General features: G+C 47.8%; 1 protein-coding gene across 1 annotated transcript in view; it reads left to right on the top strand.

Moving 5' to 3' along the window:
• The window catches only part of GPC4 (glypican 4), a 73,050-nt gene that overhangs the window by 2,226 nt on the left and 43,648 nt on the right, over positions 1-27,176 (top strand). The window lies entirely within an intron of this gene.

The raw sequence follows: 27,176 nt of genomic DNA, 5'->3' as shown, positions 1-27,176 counted from the left end.
TCCATCTAGTTTTTCTTTCAGTTCTTGTACAGGCTTCACAGACCTTTTTGCTTTATCTTCCCCTTTTCTTCAAAAATTGCTTTAGATCACAGTGCTTGCGTCGAAACTTCCTAACGCCTTTCCAAAAAGGTAACCTAAAAGTTGTGGCTAATTACTCTTCCTCTAGGCATTTCTTTACTGTCAGAGGACGGAGTACTGATATTGCAAAACTGTTGGCCTTGAATTGTCAAAGCAAAGCACCCAGGCAGTGTGGATGGACATGCCCCCATGCTGAGCTGCATGACAGCATGGGAAACATCCTTACCACATGTGCACAGGAGTTGTTCCATGATGTAGTAGCTTCTCATGTGGGCTTTTCTGCCATATTTATGTTCTTCATAAGAAGTAGGTGTGTGCAATTTTTTTTTGAAACAAAACGTACATTCCAGCAATCCTTTTATCAGTATCATCATTATCCTTTTAATGCTGAATGGCTACTACTTATCCATAATTACCCAGGAGTTTGATCTAGAATTGGTTTAGACCAGGTTTCAAAGCCAGTTAGAATAGCCATAAATGAGAGGTTGTATCTAGCTGATATAAGTAGTCATTTTCCTTCTAGCAAGCTGACAAATACCACTTTAAGGAAAAATTGCACAGCTGATCAACTCATTGTTTGCTTGATAAGAGTTGTATGAAGTGTTCTTTGTAGTGTGGAATATATAGAAATTGTTTCTTTTTATGTTAGCTAGGTGTTAGTGGTGTAAAAAGATATTACTGCTGGAACTCTGCGTGGAAGCGTTTCCAAAGTTAGGGCTCTGCTGCACTGCATTGTATCTGAATGGTCTTTAATGGCTTGTGCACCTCTTCCCCTGTGATGTGTGTGTCTCCCAGCTAATCGTGGTGGCGAGATACAATCTTGCTGCTATGGCTTGAGAGGTCAATACTTGTGCAGAGCTGTCTGTCTCATGATGGGGGTCACTTTTTGGAACTGGTTCTCTGACTCTTGAGATCGTATAGAAAAATGAATAGGTGGCCTGGGGAGCACGCCAGCCTGTAATTCACTCACGTGGCGTTGCTGGCAAGGCAAACCACAGGAGCATCCTTTGAGGGCAGGAGAACTGGGTGCGGGAACTCAGGGAGGAGATTCACCCAAAGCACAGGTGTTTCCCATGCATATCTCTTATAAAACAAGACCAGCCCCCTAAACTGTCCTTTCTCCTCCAAAGCACCGTCTCTTCACTGCATTGTAATAGCAGAGGCTGCAACCTCAGGAATTCCTTGTGGAAGTAGGAATGAAGGTGGCTGTGTCGTGTTGGGTGTGCAGCACGAGATGAGGGAAGGCTGCAGGGACATATGCTTGGTGGGAGAGCTGGGAGGATTTAGGTTTGGATTTGCTCTGCAGGAGCTGGCTGCTGTTGCTGACATGGGAAGGAGTAGACCTACAGGTGGGGATGTGGCAGCAGGTCTTGCACTGTGCATCCCTTCGAGGGAGCTGTGGGAGTCCCCGTCCCATCTCCGTGCTGTGGCTGTGGATCAGGAAAGGAGGTTTCTCTGCTTCTGATACAGATCGTTCCCCAAGCCCTGGCAGGGATGGCTTGTTAACTGTGTACACCTTGGAAGGAGCTTGGTGGAAGTCTCAATCCCTTTTTATAGAAGTGCACATGGGGTTTTTTTGAGTTTATTTTTGAAGTTTCCTGAGTGAAGGACATATTTCATGAAGATCTTATTCTATAGCCTGTTGCTGCTCACTTAGTTTAAATGCTACCCAGAAAGTGATACTCTTTATTGCATCCCCATGTCTTTTCTCGCCTATGGTGGTGACAGAGCAAGCTCCCTGGGAGTGACTATCTGCAGTGGTTGTTTAAACCAGTTAGTCTGGTGTGGCTGCAGAATAAAGTGTAAAGTGAGCTGGTGGCATTCGTGAAACCCCAGTAGAGGTCTGTGATTGAAAACAAAAAAAAATCCAATACTTCTTAGAACTGAGGCGCCTTCTTGCCCTCAGGTGTGAAATAGATGAAAATTTCTTCCTCTTTCTTGCTGATTGTAGGAAATAAATGCTTCTTTGCTGATTTAAAAAAAAGAAAAAATATTCTTGCACATCGGTGAAAGGCCTATCAGTTAACCTGTGAATTTCCTGCAGAAATGCAGTGCATTCCAGCTATAGCACTGCTGTTCTGTTTTCTTCTTATGTGGATTTCACGATGGCTTGGAGGCAGACTCAAATGGAAAACACAGCGCTGGAAAGCGCAGAGCAACTCTGCCCTTGCAGGGAGCTAAAAGCCAGTAATAGTCCATGTTCAAACTTTATTAAAGATGCTGTGTGTAGTCTTTGTCTTTCTATTTAAGCCAAATTAATGAAACAGCTGCATTTATTCATTGGGAATGATTGAAAGCGGCTTGTTCATTGCGAGAGAGGAAATCGCTTGGCCTGTGATTTTGGACTTGTGGGATTTTGCCCTGAGTAACTTCTGCAGGGGAGTCCAAATATCTGCTGCTTGCTCCTGCCCTCTGGATAATAGTTATCACCTGGGTGCTGCTACTGGTGCAACCCTCTTGGTTGATGGGGAAAGTTGCTCTTTTAGCATTGCTTTTTTTATATATATAAACTTCAACAAATGTGTTTTCAGTGGTTCATGTGCTTCTTTTCCATGCGGCCTCTTCCAACAGAGAAACGATTTCTGGATCTTGCCCAGAATTGTGTCATCTGGCACTGCTGGTCTTGTTGAAGTCTGCTCACAGGGGAACGGCTCCTGGGCTCGTTCTAGTGCGAGAAGCACAAGATAGTGCCTCGTCCCCTTCGCCTCCGAGTTATTTCTCGCCCTTTTGGAGGAGCAGAACCGCCTGGCCGCTGGCCGCAGCGTGTACCTCACGCTCTGGTTGCGAGGACTTTTGCAGTCCGCTGAAGGTGATAGCCCTTAAATCTAGGGTGGGTTCCCCAACTCTTGCCCAGGGTGTATTAATAGAGCGATTGGCTGCCCGCGGGTGGGGAGGCGACCGCCGGAGAACGTCCTTGCGGCAAGCGCGAGTCCTCGCATGGAAAAGTAAATGAGAAAATCGCTTGAAGTATTTTTAGCTGCTTCTAATGTCATTTAGCAACTGGGAACAGCGACGGGGGGAGCTGGCACGGCGCGACGAGCCCGCTGTCCCCGGGCCGCCGGCGGGCGCCCCGCGGAGCGCTCGCCGCGCCGGGGGCCCCGCGCGGCCTCCGAGTGACTCACTGCCCCGGCTGGTGCTCGTGTGGGCTGCTGCTGTCTAAGTCTTCAGTGCAGCGTTTTGTTCGACTACAGCGGCGCTTTATGTCCTCGCAGGCTGCAGCTTTAAGCATGTGGTTTGCAGCAACTGCTCGCAGTGGTCCAGGCTGAGTGGGAGTATCATTTTCCTTGGCAGACACTTCATAGAAAGTACTGTTTTTTCTGCCAGAATAAGCAGTCATTACATTCCATACAATTCATAGTCAAATTATTATCTATTGTTAAAATTGCCTTAATTATCAGATGTTTCCTTAGACATGTAGCTGTTTTTTAAAAGACTGAATAGGAGTGTGTACACTGTGCAGGAGGCCTGGGCTACACAATGTTTTTAGTACTGTTTTTGTAATTTCAGGGAGATTTTCTGTGGCTTTCGTATGTCAACAGACTTTTTGGTCCTGCTGAAACCGCCCCGGAGCGAGGCGAGCGCCGCGGGAGCAGCCGGGCCCCGTCCCTGCCTCCGCTTGGGGCCTGCTTCTTTATTTATCCTTTTTCTGCGTGATGAAGAGGAGAAGTTCAGACCAAAATGTTGCCGCCGCATGCGAGCGGTGGCGGTGGGAGCGGGTCCCGGCCGAGCCTTGTCCTTCGTGGAGGTGTGGGTCGGGCTTGCCCTGGAAGGATGGGACGGGCAGGAGGTTCGGAGGGGTCCGAGGCGCTTACGGCCCGGTTCTCCGGCAGCCGGCGTCAAAAGTCCTGCGCTCTCCAGGACCGATTCCCTGCTTTTGCTCTGCTTTTATTTATTTTTTTTGGAAGGGGGAGACGAGAAAATCCTCGCTGTCGAAGAGGTTAGGAGCACCCCTCCTCCCGGCTCCCGCGGGAAGGCGGCAGCGTTGCTAGAGCTGCTCTCCGGGGTAATAACCTCCTCGCATTCCTCGCATTCTTTGTGCTTTCTCTTTCTTTCGAGATTATGAAGATAACTTCCTTCTCCCCCTCGCCTAGCAATGCGATGGCTCAGGAAAACTCTTGGGTTTCGCCCCTCCTGCTCCCTCCTGCGTGCTCTGCCGGGTCTCCCCGCCGCGGCCCGGCGGAGGCGGTTTTCACCGTTTGCTGCGACTCGTGCACCCCAGAGGCAGCCGCTTGGTCTTGCGTCGTCGTTCTTCTAATTGCCGAGCGTCTTTTAATTAAAAGAGAATAGTGGAGACGGTGCTTAAATAACGGGGCGCGAGGGGGTGGCGGGGACGGCTCGCTTCCTCCGCGGGCGCCCTCGGGAGCCGCGCTTCTCGTCACGGTTCCCACCTAGAGGAGGAGAATCGTTCGGGTTATTTTTAAGCAAATTCAGATGGGAGCAAACAACGATGAAATGTTTAAAATATGTTTCAACATTTTTGTGGCGGTAGGAACTGTTCTCGCACCGGTTTGGCCGCAGCTTTCGGGAGGCCAAAACACGGGGCCTCTGCGCGTTGTCCGCAGCATTGCTGGGTTTGTTTTTTTTCTTTCTTTCTTTTTCTTTCTTTCTTTTTTTTTTTTTCCCTTAATGCTCATAGGAAATTGGCTTTGGTAATTGAGTTTCTACAGAACCACAATATCCAATAGCCGTTCCTCCCCGGAGGTCACGGGTAGGTTAGTTAAAGTCATGTGCAGTAGATTTAACCTCTTGTGGTTTGTCGGGCTCTTCTAGAAGTTGCTGGTAACTCAGGTGGGGGGTCCACGTCGTGGCTCCATGGGAACCCCCCCGCCTCCCCAGTGCCTGTTTTTGGGGAAGCTCCATCCACGCTGCAGTGGTGACACCGCTCTGCAGCCTGCGGCTCGGGGATGCTGGAGCTGGGCTGTCCTGAAGGGGTGCTGGGCGAGATGGCTGCGTGCTCCAAGGTGGAGGGGGAGATGGTTCCTCCAGAGGAGATGGTTGCTCCAGGGGTGGCAGAGGAGATGGTCGCTTGCTCTGGCGGCAGCGGGAAGGCTGATGCCTCCAGGGGAGATGGTGGAGGGGGAGGTGGTTGCTCCGGGGGGCAGAAGGGGAGATGGTCACTCCAGGGCGCAGGAGCAGCAGCAGCCAGAGATGCTGTTTCAATACTGAGAGCGATGCAGGAGCCTGCTGTTGGCCGCACAGCTCCGCTGGCCAAGTGGTGTCCCCACCACGGCCCCCTCGTCCCACCGGACCTGGGGCCTCGTTTTAGGCTGGAGCATGTGTAGGCATCAGGAGCGTTCATGTTGGAGCAGGCAGGCTCTTTGGGACGACCGTACCCACTGTGAGCGGTGCTGGGCCGTGCACGGCGCTTGGCCAGGGAGAAGAAGACTGGCATGGTGGACATCACCAATATGAATTTGAAAAAAAAAAAAAGGCGTCAGAAACAAACCCCACAGGGCAACCTGCTGCTTCGTACAGCATCGGTCGTGGTTCGCGGCAGCTCGGGAAGGGCAGCGATGCCGATCCCTCGGGGTTCGGGGGATTTCCTGGCAAAAAAGGGCAGCTCTAAGAAATTAGGAGTTGGAGCGTTAGCTTGGTAGCACTGACAATTTGGTATAAAAAGATCTGTGCTGCCGGCGACAGGCGGTGATAAATCACTGCTGGCTGGTGCTACAGGTTCTGATAATGGTGTTTTAAAAAAGATTACATGGGTTTTAATACAAACTTTTTTTCGCTTCTTTATGCCGTCTTTTACGGGCTGCCTTTTTAAAGAGCTGGGGCTGTTTTGATTCAGCGTTCTTGGAATATAAAGGCCGAGCCAGGATTTTACTGGGCTGACATGCAGTTTTTGCTTCCCCGAAAAACACAAGGATCTTGTTGGAATGTCTTTATAGCCAATTGACTAGAAGTATTCTTTTTATTAGAAAGCTTTTTTTTTCTTTTTCTTTTTTTTTTTTTTTTTTAAAAAAAGGTAACTTTGCTTTGTGGAAGATTAAAGAGCAAGCAGACTTCCCTAGCTCCGGCGGGTGCTGTTAGACAGAGCCGGAGGCGGTGCGGGCAGCAACGCCGAAGCCCGGTGCACGGGCAGCGGGGCAGCGCTGCGCCACCGGTTCCGTTTGGGCCGCAGCAAAGCGATCAAGCTGCCTCCTGATTTTATTTATTTATCTATTTTTTGGCTCTGTTCTGACGTGAAGCCGAGAGGGCTGCCGGCCCATACGCTTTGCTTTTCCGTAGGGGAAAAAATCGCTTTGATAGTGTCTGCTAATAATTCAGTGCTGTTTACATAATAATTGTGGTTAGGTGTCATTAGCGCTCGTAATGAGACCGCTTTCCGTGCCGGAACCGTTTTGAACAGTGGAGTTAGCGTCGGTGCGGCCGGTGCGGTGCCCGCTGCCTGGAGCCAGCGTGCGCGGGAACAGCAGTGCCAGAGGGCAGAGCCCAGCGTGCATCTTAAATAAATAATGTCACTTGAAGGAAAATACGTTAACTTGAGTGATATTTCTTTTTTTTTTTTTTTTTTTCCTGACTCCTCTCTTTTTCTTTTTAGCATGGTAGCTGGTGTGAGAGCAGCCAGCCTTTTTGGTGCCGGCAGCCTCGCAGCCGTTCCTGGGAATATTCCTGGCCCGGCGCTGCTCCAAACCAGTGCTCCATCCGCTTTTCAAGCGCAGCGTGCCCGGGAACGGCTGGGGCCAGCGGCCCGAAGCGCTGCCGCAGCCCCGGGGATGCAAACGGCACGCAAACTCTGCAGGAAACGGCAAAATCGCCCTGGCGAGCGAGGGTTAATTTCTAGGTACCAAAATACGCGCAAAAGGTTAAACGGCACTTCCGCCTTGTCAATGAATTATGGCTTCAAAATATTTGCATTCTTTCCTGAAAGATTTAGGAATAATTATATAGCACTCAGGGGCAAGGCATTGCCAGATAAACTTAACAACTCTATAATTTGTACTCGAGGCAGGGTTTCCTGTAAATGATAGCTTTGTTTAATTTTACAATACTGCTTCCAAATGTTTGCTGGTTACGAATTGCCAGCTAAACTGGACCTGTGGATCTGGAAGGGTATTTATTTGTTTGTTACTGCAGACAGTATAAGCTGATGTATTAGGCTGAAACTTGGCATCTTGTTTAAAACTTCTGGGTATCCTTTCCCATGCAGGTTTGCTTGGGCAGACAGCTGAAGCAGGGCGAGTGCAGTTTTCCCACTTAATATATAAAATCCCTGAGCTGCTCTAGGATCTCTCCCCGCTCTGCATTTTTCTTCTGGGTTTGAGAAAGGAACGCTGGAGTTTCAGTGCACATACTTTATTTCCATTACTCAAAGCCGGAGTCATGCATAGTTGCAGCCAAAGACACTTCAGCAGCTCTAGGGATAACAAGATAGCTGACAGACTGGAATGTGGATTTATCAGGGGTAAAAACTGGCAAAATTCCTTATTTCAGATGCTCCTTTTAAAATAGGCCCTTCATACTCCTGCTCTATGAGCCCCCAGCAAGTTTTAACTCTTTGTGTGCTGCCCGATGAATCCAGGAGCGTGCGGTGGAGCTGTGTGTGGATTTTCTGTGATTAAATTGCTCTGTTTCCGCTTTTTTCTCTCTTTTTTTTCTTTTTTTGTAACGGTGACTCTCTTCCAGAAATGTTTTCAATGAGTTTTTATTTTCAAGCACAGGCCTTTGCACCAGATGTGTGAGTGAACGACCACAAAATGTAAATTTTCCTGTATGGTGCCTTTGGACTGGCAGTTTGAAAGACTCCCGGGTAGTTAACATAGGAGGATTGTGCCGTGAAATCTGCTTTCTTGGGATTTGGTTAGTATTAATTTCTTTCGGAGCAAATCGTTTTAATGGCCTCAGTTACATTTTGAGGTAGGACTCTGTACTCTGCCTTTGTTAGGACCTGGAAATATGTACCTTGCTATGAAGAACAGGTCATCTTCAACACCCTGGCTTTTTAATTCCAGTATTTTGATCCACTGAGCCATTTCGTTTTGGGAAAGCAAGGTGTAATGCAAGAACCACACTTGAAAGTTAGATTAAACAAAATGCTGCAATAAAGGGAGCCAGGTCAAGCTGTTTTAGTTAGAGTTTCAAGTTAAAATTTAACCTCGGAGAATTTTGGAGATCTTCAGTCGGCAACTTGTGCTGCAGCGAGAGCTGCCTCGTGCCAGCCCGGCGCAGGAGCGTCCCGAGCGGGTCCGGTCTGCCTTCCCGTTTTAACGGCGGGTCGGTATATTTGGAGCTAGTGGTTATTTCTGCGGTTGCACTTCTTGACCGAAGGAGGAATGAAGAGATTTTCCTTTTCAAAGAAAAGGAAAATGATTGCAAAACACTGTTGTTTTGGAAAAAATTCATTGTTTGAAAATAGCATGAGACCAGCGCAGGGGTTGGCTCCGAGTCCGTGGCTGGCGAGCGGAGTCAGGGCTGCCTGGGAGAGGGGTGACGAAGCCCTGCTTGAACTTCAGCCCCCTCCGCAGCCCAACTCACTTGTCAGGAGCAAGCTTAGAAAGACAAAATTTGGTCCATTTGGACCATTGGGTCCAGTGAAAGCTGTGGTGCAGCTGTCTCCTGTTAGGACAGGGTGCTTTCCGCTGGCCTTGTTTTGGATTTTTTCCACAAAACTGTGGCTTTGCGATGAGACCTGTGTCCACCGAGGCAGCGCTGGGTGGAGGGAAGACGAAAGCCACCACGTGCTGCGGTGGCCTCCTCGGGGATGGTCGGCCCCGCGCGGCCGGTGCCTTTTGCCTGGAGCTCTGTGGTCTACTCTGGAAGGACTTTGCTCAGGCAAACTTGGTGGTGCAGAAGCTGCCTTGCAAATTGAGAAGGTTTGGAGACCTAGCTACACCAAGGAGAGGAGGAGCGCTCAGGAGACCCTCCAGAGACACGGCGCCGGCTTCCAGAGCCGAGCAGAGCAGCCTCGCCGCGGTGGGGGGAAGCGGGACGAGCCGGAGGAATTCCTAATTCTGTGATAACCTCATCGTGATCCGTTCTCGCCTCTTCCGCAGTAGGTTAAACTGCTCCGCTTTGCCTTTTCCACAAACGCTGGCAGCCCTCTGGGCTCGGACCGGGGGAATGTATTACAGGTCTGTCCCAGGCGAAGGTTGGCTTTTCCGACATAGGTTACATTGTGCTGGCTGAGCACAGTGAGCGGCTTGTGTGGAAGCCGCATTGCTTGCGTAGCGGATGCCCGGGCGGTGAAAGAGGCAATGCTTGGTGGGAGTAGCAGGCAGGGGCTTAAAGGAGCTTGTTTCTTCCTTTTTTTTTTTTTTTTCTTTTTTTTCCTGGTTAAAAAAAATTATTTACAAGTTCAGCTATGGTCTTAGCTCTGAGGCAGTTTATTATTATTATTATTATTTTTTTCAGCAAGATAAAACGTTCCCTGAGGAATGAAATGGAAGCGGCGCCGCCTCCGAGGTGCCCTGTCCGCGGGGGCAGGCAGAGCTGCCCGCGCGTCCCAGGGCTGCCTCTCCAAATAAGCATCTACCTCCCCCTCCGCCAAAAAAACAAAACAAAACCAAAAAAAAAAAAAAAACCACACACAGAAAGATGGGTGTCCCCAGGGCGTAACCGCGTGTTTGGCTGGAGGTGCTGCGCCTGGGGGGTCACGCTTACCCGGCTCTTGGCTGCGCACACCGGCCCTGTTTTGGGGCATTTTGGGGCTCTCGGGAGCGTCGCGGCTTGGGCGTTGGGGTGCTCGGCTCCTCCCTCTCCCGTTGCACCGCTGAATTGCCCTTCCCCGGGTGACACTTCGGGCACAGCCCGGCGCCTTTTTGGAGGTTTGTCATATTTACACTAACAGTTTTCAGAAAGGTCAGCTGAAAAGCAGCTTTTCTTCCAGGAAGCAGCCAGGAACCCCCGATGCGCAATCTTTGTGTATAAAGTTGCCTTTCTTTGCTTATAAACAGCGGCCGTGGGATGGATGTGTGGGTGGACCTGTTTAGATTTCAGCCTGACCCACCTCCTCGTTCCAGCGCCGTCTTTCCTGGGTTTTGCTGCAGTGGCCGCACTGAGTTTTTAACCTTTTAAAATCGGAAAGGCAGGTCGAATTGTGGGGTCCTGCTGGAGGCAGCAGCGTTTTTTTTTTTAATTTATCCCCTCCTGCCCCCCAAATATTGGACGTGCGAGCTGCTCGTTGACTCCCCTCACGCCCTCTCTTCTGCAGGCTGCCGGCGGCCGCGTTGGTGGCTCGGGGCAGACGTTGAGGTAGTGGAGACGGGGAGGCCCTGGCTGCTTTGGTCGGGGGCTTCCCTTCCCAAGGGCCCGGGAGCAGAAAGGTCTCTGGCTTTTATATCCCGTCCTCATGTGCTGACTGGGAAGGGACGTTGTTCATGGCCGTCTGTGGCCTCCTGAGGTTACCGAGGGTGAACGGAGCAAGGTCGGAAGTTGCCGTGTGCCTGCGCCGCTGGATTGGTTTAGTGTGAGGGTGTCACCAGCGCGTGGAAAGGCCGCGTCCTTGGGTAACGTCAAGCTGACTTGGATGTTGCTGGTGTTACTGGTCTTGGTGCAGTTTCTGCCCAAGCAGAAGTGACGCAGCGAGTGTCCAAGTCATCCTCCTCAGGCCAACCACGCGGTCTCCAGCTGGGTGCGTCATCGGGACGGACTCTGTGGTTTTCAGGTCCCACAGGAGGCACTGTGTGGGGTCTCCACTGCCACCACTAAATCTGACCTCAGGAAGGACATGTGCCTGCCTCGGCCCTGCGGTGGCAGTGGAAGAGGAGGTGTAAAGACCAAGCTCTGCTTACCATCCCTCCCAGAGTCCCTCCTTTGGGCTGGTTTCCCCAAACCAGGTTTTCATCAGATTTATGTCAGCTAATTATTTCTGAAGCCCCCTTAATTGGTGCCTCTTTCTGGTCTGGCTGCATTTGGGAAGCTGGCTCCAAAGTCACAAGAGGAGGGAAGACGTGAGGCGGGGAGAAACGTCAAGAGTGATGGCACTCGCCACGCAGCGAGATCCTGGCGGTGCTGCCAGTAGAGCAAGGAAAGCCCCCGCGCGCCCGGTGGGCAGGGCTGAGAAGGAGGCATGCTGCCGGCTTGCCGCTTTCGTGGCGGTGCGTGAACACTTGGATTCCTGCAGCTCACCTCAAATTTAGCTGAGCCTGTGATAACCTGGGGAAGCCTCTCTGGGTCGGTGGCTGCAGTTTCTGCTCCGTTTCAGTGCCGCTCTGGCCATGCGTGGAGGAGCCGGCAGCTGGCCCTTACGGGCTAGGCTTGCAGAGGGGCTCCTTGCGGTGGTCCTGCAGCCCTGTCCACACCGGCGAGGACCCGGGAAGTGCAGCGAGGCTCGTGCACCACCGTGGGCTGCCTCCACGGCTTCACTGCCTCCTGCTTTGGTTGCTGGTGTTGGTCTCAGGGCAGTTTGCACCCACGTGCATGGATGCGTGTTCTGGAAAGCCCTTCTCCATGTGCTGCAATGGGAAGTTCCTGGCCAAAATACGGGACCTGAAACTTGGATGAGCTCTAGGACTTGCTTTCCCTGGAAGGGGCTTTACCTGTGTCCAGGCTAGAAGCTCGTGTTGCACTAAGTTAAACTGAGGGAAACAACTGGGGAACTGCAAGTACAGATCGGATGGAAAGCTCTGCAGTTCCTTGGCTACCAAAAGTGTGTCTCTATTGCTATGAAAACGAAAACTTTCCACTTATAACTGAAGTCTCATTTATCTCTAGTCTAGGACCTGAATTTTGTTTTTAAGCAGAAAGGACCTTTTGGTTCTCTGGGGGCAAGGGGAACAACTGCTCCACAGGCTTGCAGCTGTCAGCTGGCAGAGGATCCTGGTAGAGGAGACAGTTTGTTCAACACGACCTGCATAGGGCTGAACGTTGTGGTGGATAATTCAGTTTCATCTAGTTTAGCTGTTCTTAACTTTTTTTTTTTAAGCTTGTGGACCCTGGGGAAAAAAAAAAACCAAAATCCAGAGGAGGGACAGCCCCTTGCATGGCAAACTAAGGCTGCTGCCTATGTGTGCGCTTGCACAGACCCTCTGCCTGAGAGCACCCCAGACTGCCAGAGATCTGCAGTCCACAAACTGGATATTGAATGCTTCACAGCAGCTGAACTGTCTTGAAAAGTGTGGATGCAAAATAAGTTTGAAGATCTGGCCTTTTGTGTGCATCTTTCTCTGGAGTCTTTTAACTTGCTCTAAATTCTGAAGTTATCACTTGCACTGTAACTGCATGTGAAGCTCTGTAGGCAGTGGAAGGGGTTATTAATGCTTTTTTTCGTAGAAAAGATGGTTGTGAAGTAGTGTTGACACATGGAAATGTTTGTGGATGCTTGCAACAAACGGCACAGAAAAAATCAACTGCTTTGTAATAGTTCTGTGTCGGTTCTTTAGTTTGAATGTCTTTACAAATCCCGGTTGTAACAAAGCACGTTGTAAAAATGGATACATATTTCTTTGGCTTAAAAAGAAAAAACTCCAGACCCAAACACACACAACCTAGTAAAAGTTTTGTGCATATGGGAAACAAAGGCATCAGCATTTGCTTGTCAGAGCTAATAAAGTTTGCTTGGATCTTAATTTTTCTGCTTGATTTCACAAAGTAATTGAAACTTCCTTTTTGCTGCAAGCCCCCCCCCCCTTCTCTCTCTCTCGTGCTCTCTCTCTCTCTCTCTTTTCCTTTAAAGAACTTCTTAAAAGAACATCTTTTGGTCAGTGGGTTTATGGAATTTTGCTCAGAAGGCAGACGCAGTTTGAGCTTGCTGAACAAGTGGTCAGTCAAAGCTACAGGACAAATTACTTGTGTCTGCAAGTCATTTCTCCAAGTTGAAAAACACCTAGGTCAAATAAACCTTGAACTAGAGGTTTTATAGGAGCTTTTGAGCATGTAAGCTAAGCTTTTGTAATCACAGTGATCTGATTTTTTTTTTTTTTTTAAAAAAAGAGGGTGCCCATAAAGAAAATAGTAGTTCCACTCAAAGTGATAAAAACCACATCTGGTAAACTTTGCTGGCTGCCTCCTGATGACCTGTGAAACAGGCAAACGCTTCCCGCTCCGGAGCGGTGAGGATGCCAAGCCTTCAGCCTCCCGCGGCTCTGCGGAGAGCGAGCGGTGCCCTCCTGGCCGCCGTGCTCAGGGTAGGTACGAACACGTACGTTTAAGAGCGATACAACTGCTTTTGAAGAAGGATCGGAGCGTTTATCCAAGTGAAACGGCTGGCTGGCCTGAATGGCGTTTTCCTCGCATTAGACGCTGCTCGTCCTCGACATTAAATTTGCAAACGGCTCGAGTGCCGCGTAGTGCCTCTTGCCTCCCTGTGAGCATGGCATGTTGAGCTTTAGAGGTTAGAATAAGGAGGGGCTGGATAATTGAAAGCAAACAAACAGCAAAGATGAAAAAAGAAACATAAAGCAGCAAACCCAAACCCACAAATAGAAAACAGATCTTCCCAGGCTGATTAGTTCAAATTTGTTTATTCAAAGTACCAAAAGTTAGCATCATCACTCTTTTGGGGTGTCTCTCAAACCTGGCAATATGTTAACCATGTGTTTTCAGATAATTTTGTAATAAGAAAAGATTATTTGGAGGTGGGGGGATGGTTTGATGCCTTAAACTTTAAACTGAAAGGAGTATGGCAGACTGCAAAGAGTAGTTCGCAGCCTTGACATGCAGGTGCTGTCCTTGCAAGAATTGCCCTCCGTAAAACTTCTGTTCCATGGAGCATTTTCCTTGGGTGGGTTAAAGAGTATTGAATGTTTCTTGTAACTGCTAAGACTTGTTACTGTTAACTCTTTTCCATGCCTTTACTGGAAGTGAGTTTAAGAATAATAATGCACTTACTAGTTCTAAGGATGAGTGGAGACCTGAAGAGAGTTTTCATAAGTTCTTCTTACGCTTGGTTTTAAGGATGTTATGGACTGGAAGATGCTCCTTGCCTTCCAGTAATGAGTCAATGGAGTTGCTGTAGTACTTCAGATTTAGGTGAAACACTGGCATACTCCCAGACAGAGGAATTAGTTTCAGCCTGTTAACTGTTGGCCATTAAGAAGTCAGTTATGTTTAAATGCGTTGATTGTGCTTGAAATTTCTAAGCTGAATCATTTGTGTAATATTTGCATTTCAAGAATGTCTCTCCAGGAAAAGCAGTAATCTCTCACCGTTCTTGCCTTTCCTGTTTGGGAATGAGCAGTAGGCTCGAGGTCGTGCCGATGGCATCTCGTCAGGCAATGCTATGGAAGGTGGGTGAAGCCCCCCGCCGCTCCAGCGGCCCAGGTCTAATGTTCTCTCGCGTCTAGGCACGTTGTTTGCCTTTAAGCAAAGGCTTGGATAAACTTCCAAAATAAATTAATGCCATTAGTTCAACTCAATTTCCTTTGGAGGAGGTTTTCTGGAGTAACTCAAACATTATAAATATGGAAGCAGCTAGACTTCAAACACTGTCTTTTGGACAAAGTTTTCATAATTGTCTCCTAAAGCAGCAATGAGTAACATTTCCTTCAAGTGAATCTTAATCCCCCCCCTTCCTTTCTCTTTTCATCTGCATCAGGCTTGCACTCTTAGTTCCCGTCTGACTTTCTGATTAAGAAATAATCAGCGCGGATAGATTAGTCTGTGAGCGTTGCAGCCCCTCGGACTGGTGCAGCTCGAGCAGGAACTAAAGGTCAGGAGCCTGGAGGCACCGTGGGGTCACAACCCTTCTTGTAGGAGGCAGGCTTAACCGTACTGGGCTTTAACAGGCACTTGATTGCATGAAGGAATGTGGTAACAGGATTTAAAGGAAACATACAGAACTAACAAGGATTAAGGCTAATTGTTTGCCCTGATTCTGCTAGGAATGGTAGGATGTGGCCATGAGGGAAATGGTCCCATTTTGCAAGAAGTAAAATCCAGTATTTATGTTCTCTTCGTGCAGGACTGTGCAGGTTTGGCTGATTTACTCTCCATATGAAAAATGGGAAATAGTGTATTGGGGGGGAGGGGAAGGTTATTTTTGAGTTTTTCTTCCTTAAAGGCTTCAAGCCTGTTGAAGCAAATATTTCTGCATTTGGTGGGAAACTTACTGTAAAATAATGATTCTTGCCATGTCTATGTTCTGTTTTTGCTGGCATTGCAAAACTGTCACTTTGTGCAGTGAAATGTCATCCCATTTGCTGGCAAGCGTTCATCATGTAGGCTTAGTTAATACTGATAGGAGGCCTTTTATAGAAGGACTTTGCATGCCTGTGGTTTTGTTTTGAGAAACTGTGGCGATACTGTCAGAAGTGTTGTAGGAACCTTGCCTTCTCTTGAAGCTCAGGCTGGTTTCTTGCGGAAATGTTGCAGGTTTCTCTTGGCTTGAATAAGGGGAGATTTCAGGAACAGAGGAACAGAGCTGAAATGTCATGAAACCCTGGTTAGAGCTAAATGTGCAGCAAGTGTGACCTGAGGGAGATGGGCTATCAGATCAAGAGTGTCAGTTGTTTTTTATTTCTGTGCTCCTTGGAAGGCTTGCTCCTGCCTGGAAGAGAGCAAAGTTCAGTGTGGGCCAGATGGAAGGACACAGGGACACCTGCTTTGGTGCATTAAGAGATGGAGGAGGCCAGCAGGATTGTCCTCCTGGCTGATAAAGTCCAGGCAAGGGGGAGATGGGGCACAGGACATGGCTCTGAAGGATTAGGTTTTAATGCAGGGTGAAAACTGATCTCTTTTAAATCAGGACTGGAAAGAAAATTGCACCCAGTTGTTCTCAATTAAATGCTGGCATTAGCCAATACTTGGCCCAGCTGCCCACCTCTCAGAAAGTGCAGCGGTGCCCTGATGGGGCAGGGAAACGTTTCCCTAGGCTGAGCTGTGGTCCAGCCCTTGGAGGTGTTTGCGGGATGCTGGGTGCACAAGGACCGTCCTCTCCTTGGCTGGCGACGGGGGACAGGCTTCAGCGCTGCCTTCCCGCCAGAAGTCCTCGTTCCACACTGACAGCCCAATTAGCGGCCGGTTTTTAATCTTTGCTGTGCTGGGGGGAGGCTATTACAGGGGTTGTGGTTAGATGGTCTCTGATTGCCTTGGCTCTCCTTGACACTTGTCAGTCTGGCTCCAGACGTGGATTCATTACAGAAACCCCTCGTTATTTCGCTCAGTGGTCAGGGAGGGTAATTCATGCTGGCTGTCAGGTCTGTCAGCTGCCTTTGATACACTGCATTATAAGATGATACTCACTTGTGGCTATTTGCAGGTGTAGATGGGCAACATGCCTGAGTGAATTCATCCTTTCTTGGCCCCTGGATTTTAACTGCTTCTTCTTCCCAGAAGCAATTTTCTGTCTTCTTGAAGCGTCTTTGTGGATGACGGGAGGGTGCCGAGGCAAGGGAGGGCGCGTGATTTCCTGGCACCAGTTGACTGTTAGGGTACAGCTGGACTTTGCTACACTTGAAGCCTTAAAGCTTTTGCATCTTTTTGTGTCTACATTCAATAAGAAGTTGCAACTCCTGCTCGAAAACAGCTGCAAGGGAGCAAGCAAACGATACTCCTGCAAATTGAGGGGGTGGAATTCCCCCCCACCCCCCATCACAGAGTTTTGCTTCCTTTTTGCTTCTCCCTGAGCAGGGAAAGGATTGAATCCGGGGCTGCGGCGCAGGTGCCCCCCAAGTGCTGAGGTAGGAAGGCACGTCGGGAGGAGGAAGCAGATAGCGGAAAGGCGTACCTGTCCAAAGTCCGCTCGGCCCGGCTGCACGGCGGGAGCCGCCGGCTGTGCTGGCTTTGCAGGGTGGGGAGGCGAGCCCCGGCGTTGCAAGGGAAGTCACGTGGAGCAAGGGGCTTGCATGGGTTTTGTTTGCAAAACCGGGGGAGCAAGACGAGGTCTCCCCCTCCCTGTGTCACCTGGGATGAAAAGAGGGCCCCGTGCTCCCAGGCTGCTCGCAGCTAAGCTGCCAGCAGAGCCGGGCGTGCAGCAAGCCCTTCCTCTTCCTCGCTGGTGGAGACGACCCCCTGCCGAAGGCGGGGGAAGAAGTACGTTGCTATGGATGAGAAATGTCACCCTGCTACTTTCTAGATATTTGCGTATTTGTATCTTATCCTGCAATATAATTCTTCGCGCTCTGCAGTTTCTTTAATTTTATTTTAACTTGAAAACAGGAAATCGTGGCTGAATTTCATGAGCTTTGTTTCTTATTTAAGGAATTAAAAATATCTTTGGGCTTGTTTTTTTTTTCTTTTTAATTTTTGCTTGGGTCACAGCTGCCAGTTTAAATGCTGTTATTTTATTCTTTTGGTGCGTTTTAACACATGGAGATGTTAGCTCCGTTTCGTGAGATGGCATGTGCCTACTTTGGTTTTGCAGATGGAGAAACTTCACTGCTGTGAGGCCCATAGGTAGCTGGCCACGTCCGAAAGGTAGGCAGAAGAGCGTATTTGGAGGGGTTTATCTCACAGGCATCAGATTTCTATGGTTGTGTGGCTCTTAACGAGGGCGATTTTTATCAGAAAGACTGCCTCCATAATGTCATGATCACTGGGTATACGAAGGTTTTCATTCATTTATTTATTTATTTAGTGAAGCATGATCACCAGGCAGCCCTCTGCATGACCACGAAGCATGGCTGAAGCTATCAGGGGTCCTCTGTTGCCAAATTTGTGATTGCCAGTAGAGAATCACTGAATCATAGAATCAGTACGGTTGGAAGGGACATCTTGAGATCATCTAGTCCAACCTTCCTGCTCAGCAGGGTCACCTAGACCCTGTTAGACAGGGTTGCATCGGGATTAGTCCTCTGGCACGGATAGGAGAGGTTGGGTACGTTTCACAAGAAACTGCTGTGCAATTCTGAAACCCGTTTTTATGCATTGACACTGGCATCAGCTGTGTTTTCTTTTTTTTTTTTTTTTAAAGGAAAACAAAAAAGAAAAAAAAGGAAAAGCCGTTGCCAGTGGTGTATTCCTGTTTTTCTTGCCTAGGCACGTGTAGTGCCTTTCTGAGCAGATGACTGTCCCAGGGGGAGCATGTAGGTGGTTCTGGGGAAGCGCAGAAGGAAAGTGGCTGAAAGAGTAACAGGCGAATACTGTTAAGAGTGAAAAATATTCTAGTTCAAATGACCATGTTTGTAGCAAAATCCATTTTGGTTAAAGCTGTTTTTTGGCAAATATCTCAAAGCTTTATGGAAAAAACAAATCTGTTTTTTGGCTTTATTTTTTTTTTAATGGGGAATTTGAAGAAAAAAATGAGAAGCCCCACAAAAAGTAGCTGTGTCTCAGCCAGATCTGCTCTCTTTGCTATTCCTTCTGCCCGAGGCTTTAGTAATTCTGTGTATTTGCTGTTCCCAGTGGATTTTTTTTCTTTAATTACATGAGATTATACCCAGTGTTTTTTGGGGTTACTTTTATAAAATCTCCTAGACAAATGCTGTTTCCTTTGCATTATGAAGTACAATCACTGACTGTAAGTACTTTTTAATGGATTTCTATCTTGACAATTTTATTTTTGTCTCTCCATGTTCTCAGAATTATTGACTCAAAGTGTTTGGCTTTCGAACTGTTTTGGTGGCTGGCGGAGGACAGCATGGGGCCCTCTGCCTCCCTCGGTCACCCTGGGGCTCTATGTCTCGAGTGCTCGGTGTAGGCCTTCTGCTCACAGCAGAAGTAGAAAAAAACCCAAAGATAATTTTCAGCATACATTGTCCGCTGTGCACCACAGCTGACGTGGGGCAGGTGTGCAGAGACGCATTGCAAAAGCTCTTGCATGCCTGAAGAGTTCGGAGGCGATTAGGAAAACTCATGTTTCCAAGTTCTCACTCGATGCGTAGCAGAGTTCTCTTATTTTTGTTTTGTAGTACGGGGGGGAGCTTGGTTTTCATTGAAGGTTCCTCAGCCAGCCAGCGCCAGGGAGAATCCTTTAGCCAGGGAGCTATTTTGCTATCTGGGCTTGCACAGATAATAAGTTTAATTACATAGTGTTCCTTTTTCCTCGCCTTATTTGTATGTTCAGGTCTTTGTGTGGTTTCACTCTCTTTTGATGTTTGTGCAAATGTATTATCGTCATCTGGCTGGTTTACGCTTGGTAATTGGGCCAAGATCCGGTTTGTTGAAATGAAAGAGCGCTCTATCAGAGTGTATTTTTCCCAGAGTGTAAAACCTCGCAGTATTTGGGCCACCTCGTTGGAGAAGTAGTTGTTGGTTGTCCTGTGGACGTGAAACATTAGTGGTTTGTCTCCTCAGGTAAACAAGTCTTAACTTTGAATGAACTTTCAAAATCCCGCCAAATCCCACGAGATCTTTTTTTATCCTCTGCGCCTCGATGCCTGCTGGAAGCAGTGCGAAACGTGGGCATCCTGGCCGGGGTTGTGCCGGGGGCTCCATGCGCGTTCCTAGCGCCGGGGAGCTCTGCTTTGAGATGCGAGGACCTGCCAAATAAGGTGCCTCTGCCAGATTTACTGTACCCTTCCTTCCTTGTGCTCTTCCTCCTCCTCCTCCTCCTCCACGGGGTTGGAGGACAGCCTCCCATGGCATGAGGACTCTCCAGGAGTTTTTGCTTGGTTGGGGGGGGTGAAGTCCTGCTGCTGGGAAGGCAGAGGAGGTTGTCACTTGGTTCTGGGATCTTCCTGGCTTTTTGGTGGAAAGGGCGTTTGGCGGTTGCTTTTTATCCCACAGCGTTGGGAGAGGCAGGACATGCAATCCCCGACAGAGCCTTCAGTTTGGCATCCCTCCCTTTCTTTAATGTGAATTGCTACCCCTCTCTCCCTGGAGAGCGAGATGGCGAGCGGGAAATGCACTCGGAGCTCCGCTTGGAAGTCAGCTTGCAAGGTGTCTGATAGGCCAGGGTGGGAGAGACGATCGTTGCCAGCCCTGAGGAGGGCAAAGGAGGATTTTCCTACACAGAAAGTGATTCCTGCAGGCCCCGGGGGTTAACAGGGGGAGCGTGGCTCCTCTGGTTTGTGTGGTTCTCGGTCACTTCCCATGGTGCCTAGTACTGTGGTTTGGATGTTGCACCTGAACCCTCTCTTGCTCCAAGCCACAGAGTGTCACTGAGTTGCAGGCTTTCCTTCCAGCTTTCAGACCAGGTCCTTTCCAGTTTGTAGCTGGTGGGTGAGGTTGCAAGGCTGGGGTAGACCACAGTGGAAAGGTGCCTTGATTAGCTGGTGATGCTTCTCTGGGGGTGAAGCTGCAACAGGCTTTTGTCTGTTGTTTTGGACTGGAGAGCTGAGCTGGGAACATGTAATGAGGTTCAGATGGTCTTCCCCACCTCCAGGGCTGTCCCCAAACCACTCGCGCAGACCTCAGTGGTAGCGTTTGCCCGGACTTGGTCATTTCTGGATGTGTCTCTTGGTGGGTCTGTGACGTCAGGCTTGAAGACAGGCTTTGTGGTTTTTGTAGGACTTGAATGAGTAGAAGGCAAGGCCTTCTTTGTGTCCTAAGCTGCTCTTTCCAGAAAAACATTAAGGCTTCAAATGTACTTTTGGCTTAATGTACACACATGGATATAAATCTCTCTTGTTCTCTTCGGTCCCTGGCCCTCTTGGCAGTAAATTCATGAACCTGAAGCTGTCAACAAAGTAAAATGGAAAAATAAAAGCCAGACAGACTTTGGTTGTGTACGATATTTTAAGTAACTGTAGGTACGCGCTATGGAAATAATTAGGATTTTTTGTTGTATTGAAGGGAGGTATGTCACTGAGGTATTGTGCACTCTGTAGTTTCCCAGGCCTGCAAGATGGATTAGCAGCTGAGTTAACAGATGCAGTAAAGCTTGACGGAAAATAGTTCACTGTTGTTAAGCATAGGTGAAAGGGCTTTGGTTGGGGTATCAAAGAGTGTGTTTTGACTGCTTGACAGGTTTGCAAAAAATCATTTCAATATTAGAAACCTTCTCTGCGAGTCTGGGGAATTTTTCTGTGCCATTAGAGTAATCAACAAAAAACTGAAACGCACGTTGATTAATAACCTAGAGTGGAAGCACGGGGGAAGCAAGTGGCTTTAATATTAATAAGGCAAATAAACCATTTATATAGAAGGGTCGCTAATTGAGTGGGATGTTAAATACCCTGCACGCTGCCACGCGCTGCCAAGTTGCAGTACTTTTGTAGCCCTGTTGGGAAGGACTCAGCGCCTGCCATGTGGGGGAATGTGTTCAGCGTTAAACCTGCTGGGACAGGAGGAAAGAGGGGGCTGCAGGCGGGAAGCCGGTGAGATGCGGATGAGGGCCCGCGATGGTCGCGTCGGGGCCGTGCCCTCTGCTGCTGGGAGAAGGCTCAATGCCGCCTGCCCGGCTCCGAATCCTGATGAGCGTCGTGAGCGTTTGGGGGAAACGGGGGAGTAAAAGAGGGAAGTTGCGTCCGGTTGTGCGGCCGTGGTCTGTAAGATGGAAAACGATCCATTTTGGCAGTGCGCTGTGCCGTTTTGTCCCATTTATGAAAAATGGAGGGAGGAAGCCGTGCAAAGAAGTACTTGTACGTGGAAATACGTGGACCACTTTAGAAGCTGTGGTTCAGGCTGGAACTGCTGCCCGTGCTTCCTCGGCTCATTTTGTAGCCAAGAAAACTGGAAGCTCTGCGGTATTTTGGGTGCAATTAGAGGTGGCCAGGCTGGGTGGACAGTTTGATAGTGGTGTCTCTCTCAATCACAAGCTCACGCTTTTCTTTATGCTCCTGGTCCCTTGCTGAAGTGGGGCAGGAGCCGCGGAGTGGCGCTCAGGGCAGACGCCAGTGTTTCGTGCCGTCTTTGTTGGGGGTTTGGTAAAGCCTCAGTAGCACGTCAATTATATATGATGGGTGGAAGCCTAATATTCTGTGATAATTAGAACGTAAGTCTAGTGTGAAATTGGATTAGAGTCCTGCATTACAGGCTGGGGTTCCTTTTCTAGTTGATTTGGAGGAAGTCATAAAACTCTCATAAAGATGACACAAGCTGATGTGGGTTAGAGGAAAGCGCGTTTGAGTCTGAAATGATGGGCACTGTGTGCCAGTCCTGGAACTATATTTGCCTCCAAGCACTTGAACAGCCCTACTTGCTATGGTCTGCTTTCTCACATTGGGGAAAAAAAGCCCAACAGTAGCATTTCAGACTGTAAACTGCTTTTGGGCTGTTCTCTGAGTTGCAGTGAAGGACTAGACCCTGTAAAGTGTTGCAAAGAAGTAGCAACCCGGCTATCCCCCAGTTAACCTCTTCTTGAGAGCTTAGCTGGTCTTGCAGCCTGATATACTTAAAGTATGAACTTGGTCAAGTCAATAAGAAGCAGTCTGGGGTGGCATGCGAGACTAAAAGTCCAGGAACAACATTTTGAAAAGGTCTTGGAAGTTGTTTGGTGAAGGGAATTGCTTTTTAAGATAATGAAGCCTCAGAATTTGCTCTGCACTCTTACTCATTCGATGAAACATGTTTTCCAACACATTGCAAAACAGGTACTTGATTTGGAAGAAACTGAACTGTGTGTGCCCGGAGTCTGCTAAATGTGGGACTTCTGTAATGGTTTAAATCATAAGTTTGCAAGGTTACCTTTTTGAGCACGCTTCATTAAATATACAAATGGTAACATCGTGTACTATCGCGTTCCCATGTTTAAATCCCCACGCCTGTTTCAAACAGGGGTACTGTTAACTAGCCAAGGAATAAGCTTCCTTTGTAATTTTGTTCTGTCATTTTCTTTCTATATACTTAAAGGGAATATAAAATAGGAAGTATTGCTGTGACAGCACATGGGAAAGATCTGCTGCAAGTCCATGACAAGTTGCAGCTATGGTGTGCATAAGCAGTAGATACTTCAAGTAGTTGTCTGCTACTTCAAGTAGTTGTCTGCTACTTAAGTTCTTTTTGCCGTGCAGTTCCCGAAGCGATGATTGCAGACCCCGCCAAACAATTCAATAAAAAGCGTGACTTGAAAGGAAGCTGTGGCAGAGTTATTTTTTGCTGTGCTCGTATGGTGATAAATTACAAAAGCTGCAGTCTTTAACAGTGGATGAAGAGTTGCCTTGTATGGGCATTGTTTGATGAGTTTTAACTTGGGAAATAATTATTGCTGAACATGTTCTTGACAACGAGCATGCACGATGATTGTTCCTTATATAAGACACGTAGATATTAGATACCTGTTTAAGTGGGCCTAAGTACTGGTGTGCTCCTTTTTCTTGCAAGAATTCACTGCCAGTAGGAAAAAACTAAGATTGCAATCTTTGGTCTTATCTCTAGCTTAGCTTTTTCTGTGTCAATGACCAGTCTGTGCTCATGTGGACCACTGGGATTTGCTTTCCACGTTCATCATTTCCGTTACACTATGTGCCACAGTTTAAGTATGGTTGTGTTCTGAACCTTGTGGCTGGCAACGCTGTCCTTTAGTGTCCACCCATGGAGACTTGCCTAGTTAACAAGACCGTAGCTATTTGCTGCAGGAGTGTGCGATGAATCTGTAACCTGGGCTAGCGATGCCACGGGACAATGTTATTCCTCTCCCTGCAGATCTGTGTGTTGGACTGGGCCCTGTGGATGGATGCTGAAAAAATAAAGAAACCAGGGAGCTCTAGCAGCTAATTTGAAATAAAAGCTAGAAACAAGATTCTTGCCCATTGTACCAGTGCCTGCTGCTTTGCTCAGGCAGGGAGGTTTTCTCAGAGGCGTGCTGAGGACAGCCCTCCCAGCGGGGCAAAGAGAGTGTCTTTGGGGGCAGGTTTAGCTCAGTTGGTTAGAGCGTGATGCTGCTAATGCTGATGTTGTGGGTTGAATCCCTGTACAGGGTTATGCTGAGGGTTGGACTAGATGATCTCCAGAGGTCCCTTCCAACCTTACCATTCTATGATTTGATCTATGATTTAAGTGTTCTCTGTTGGTACTTTCTCTGCAGCAGCAGAAAATGGCTCAAAAAACAGCCCATGGTCCTAAAGTGTCCGTTCCTTAACACGGGGTAATACAGTGCATCCTGCCCGGGGTTAGCACTCGGTAGCAGGAGCTTGTAGGCTCCAGACAGAGCTCATTCTTGATCAGGAGCCAAGACCACATAGTGCTGACATGACTGAGGAATATCTTCCATAATTAGATTGCTTGGTCATTCGTTTCTGAACGTCTGAGTTGCATTTTGGAGCACAATTTCTTAATGATTGACCAAATAATAAATCAAGCTTGTGCAGATCCTGTCAATAGGGTTTGCCTTGTGTGGCTTTGCACGTGTGTACAGGTGAAGCACCGTGCAAGTCTGAGACTAAAGGGGTCAAAGAAAAACATTCTTTGCTTTGTAACATCAGCTCCTGACCCACTGCTAATTTTCCTTTTTCGATAAGTAAACTGGAGCACTTGTTAGAAGCCACTCTTTTAGAGATCTCAAGGTATCTGGAGGCACATTTTCAGAAGTGTCTGCAAAATACGACAAGGAAAAGAAATCCCATTATCAGTAGGTCTGAATTTGCCAAGTAGGGTAGACCCCTTCAACACAAAAGAATTAAAGATATGTAAATTATAACTATCAAAGGAAGAAATGTGTAATAAAAATGAGTACTGAAATCATGAAGTGCATTTCAAATAAAATATTTCCAACATATTCCTCCCCCCCAAAAAATAAAGACATTTAGAAAGAACTACTTCAAGTGTTTTGAAATTAAATGGTTTTGACACCTCAAAACTAGCTGTTGCTCCAGCTGCAATTATCACTTTGCTGCTGTTTATTTGTTTTCCATTGTGTCAAAGAGCCTTAGTCCTGCATTAGCATCAGAGGAAGGAGATTCAAAGTGAAGTCAAGCAGCTTCTCCTGGGAACTTTCTGCTAAGCACTAGCATTATTTGCTCTTTGCTTGCTAGTAAGGTAGGTTTATTTAGGAATGCCCAGGCCTGCTGCTCCGGGTTGTATCTCCATTGCTCTGTAATACTGTGACTGTGCTGGCCTCCTAATTATTTTCCGTGCTGTCGCTGAGTTATTAGCTGGAGTGGGAGGGAGCGGTGCAATATTTGCTCGAGCTGATGTTTGTGCGCTTAGCTTGGCCCCGCTGTGAAATCGTGAAGCACTGCGCTGCGGGCGATGCTATGCCGTGTTTGCAAAGCGCGCGTGTAAACCACGCGGGGCGTTCGGGGCGCAGGATCCAGAGATCCTGTGTGCGCCTCTTTCCCCAGCTTTCCGTGACCGATCGGACTAAGCACTGCTGCGCCTGGGGGTCGGGGCTGTCGCGCGGCGGGGAAGGAGGAGCAGGAGGGCTGCTTGGCCGTGCGCCCGACTTCTGGCTTAGCTCAGCGTTGTGACTGCCTCTTCCCTTAGGAGGAAAATAGCTAAAGAGAAAGCGAGGCTTTCTTCCTTTGCTGAAAGCTGTCTCGAAGCAGTGTTGCTTCCTGTAACAGACTCGGAGCTTTCCATAATTCAAGAGTGGCAGACGGTCTTGTGCAATGAATTAGTCGTGGCAGAATTATCTGTTGGTCGAGGTCTCTCTATAATGCCAAAGAAAACAAACCCTGTAGCACAAAAGGAAAATTGATTTAGAGCAGAGGTTCTCAAGGATGATATATATGTGTGTGTGTATATATATATATAGGGGTTTTTTTAAATATATATGATACATATATATTTAAAGGTCATTAAGCATCTGAAAGAGATACTAAGATGTTTAGGCTAGAAAGTCATGCAAAGTGACACGCAGGTTTGATAGCTGGGGCAGATTATAGTCGGGGGAATCAGATACTTGCACAGGGCCAGTGGAGCAGAGAACTGCTCCTGTTAGTCACCTGTTAGTTAGGCAGGTTTTGATTTGCACAGTGCAGAGTTTACTTCTGTTTCTCTAAGCACGTTTGATGCTTTAGCAGGTGGGATGGCTCTTCAAGGTATGAGTCACAGCCTGTCCTGAAGAGGTTATTTTCTGCGTAGTGGGCTGCTCAGTCCTTTGCAGTTCTCATGGTGAGTCTTTATGAACCTTCGTGGTATTTGGAGGTTATTGCTGACTTCCAGGGTGTATGTAGGTAGGAAGGAGCCTTCTCTTCTCCATCTGTTTCCTCCTGCTGAAGATTAAGGTTTGTCAATGGGATTTGTGAAATGGGAGAGAACGTGGCGACTTACATGTAGGCTGTGTCATTTAAAATGCCATCTGACATGGAAGTTTGAGTTTCCCATCATAACTGGTTGTTTTGATCGTGTCTTCAGTGTTGACAAAGGTTTGCACAACTTACCTGAGTTTGGACCCACGTTAGCATCAGTCCATCTGCATCTGATGTCGCTGCATTATGTGATCTGTCAGATAAATGAGTTGAGGATCACTACGCCCACAAAACCCGAGAGGAGCATTTCACTGAAGACACTAAAATAAGACAACTTCATCCTTTTGCAGCAACAGGATGTTTAAAAGCAAATTATATAGGGCTAGATTCTGTGCCTGGATTCTCTGGAAAATCTGGAGCAGCTTGCCTGGAGTGTAATTGAGAACAGAGTTTGGGCAGCAGCTGATGTTCAAAGCACTGAACTTGCTGGTCACTTGGGAGAACATCTGGCCTGGTTTGTCCCTGAAGTTCAGCAGACCTCTTAAACTGCTTCCCTGCTAGAAATAATAATATTCTAGGTATTAAAAATATTCTATGCCTGTGATTTTAAAATGTTGCTGGCCGGTTTTCCCTCCGAAGGCACATGAGCTGCTGAAGGGTTGCACCATGCTTTACAAGCTGTATTGCCAGGCAGATCCTGATTGCACTTTATGACTGAATTGCTTCTCAACAAACACAAGAATCTCTGAAATTTTAAAATGAAGTACATACTGAAGCACTTTGATTCCTCTGAGCAAGCACACGTTAGCCATATGACTTCTATGAGACAGTTATCTTTCAGGGTGAAGAAAAAAAAGTCTGTCTGAATTCTTCAAAGCAAACACCCTGTTCCACCCAGGATAATGATAAAAAAAAAATGCAGAATAAGGAGCTGAGAAATGTAAAGCCTTTCATGAGCAACTGCGTAAAACTTTAATACCAGTGATAACTGTGATTCTGCAAGAATACTTTTCTTGTGGTGATTGGAATAGAGGGTGGAGAAGAAGGATTTATCTGTGCAAAACCCCCCTGTTTTGACTGATGTTGTATAATGTGTTAACAAATTGAAAGCAACTAAAGTACTTACCAAAATCTTTGTGGAAGATTCTGTAATATATACAGGTGACTACTGGCTCTTCAGATTATACTGTGCAAGATTAATATCTATTTATTCAATTTATTAACTGAATAAATAGGAGGACACGTTTTAATGTTCTTGCAGATAAATCA

This window comes from Rhea pennata, chromosome 11 (genome assembly GCF_028389875.1).
Source record: "Rhea pennata isolate bPtePen1 chromosome 11, bPtePen1.pri, whole genome shotgun sequence".
Taxonomy (NCBI): Eukaryota; Metazoa; Chordata; class Aves; order Rheiformes; family Rheidae; genus Rhea; species Rhea pennata.
This window is presented reverse-complemented; position numbering and strand designations above follow the sequence as displayed.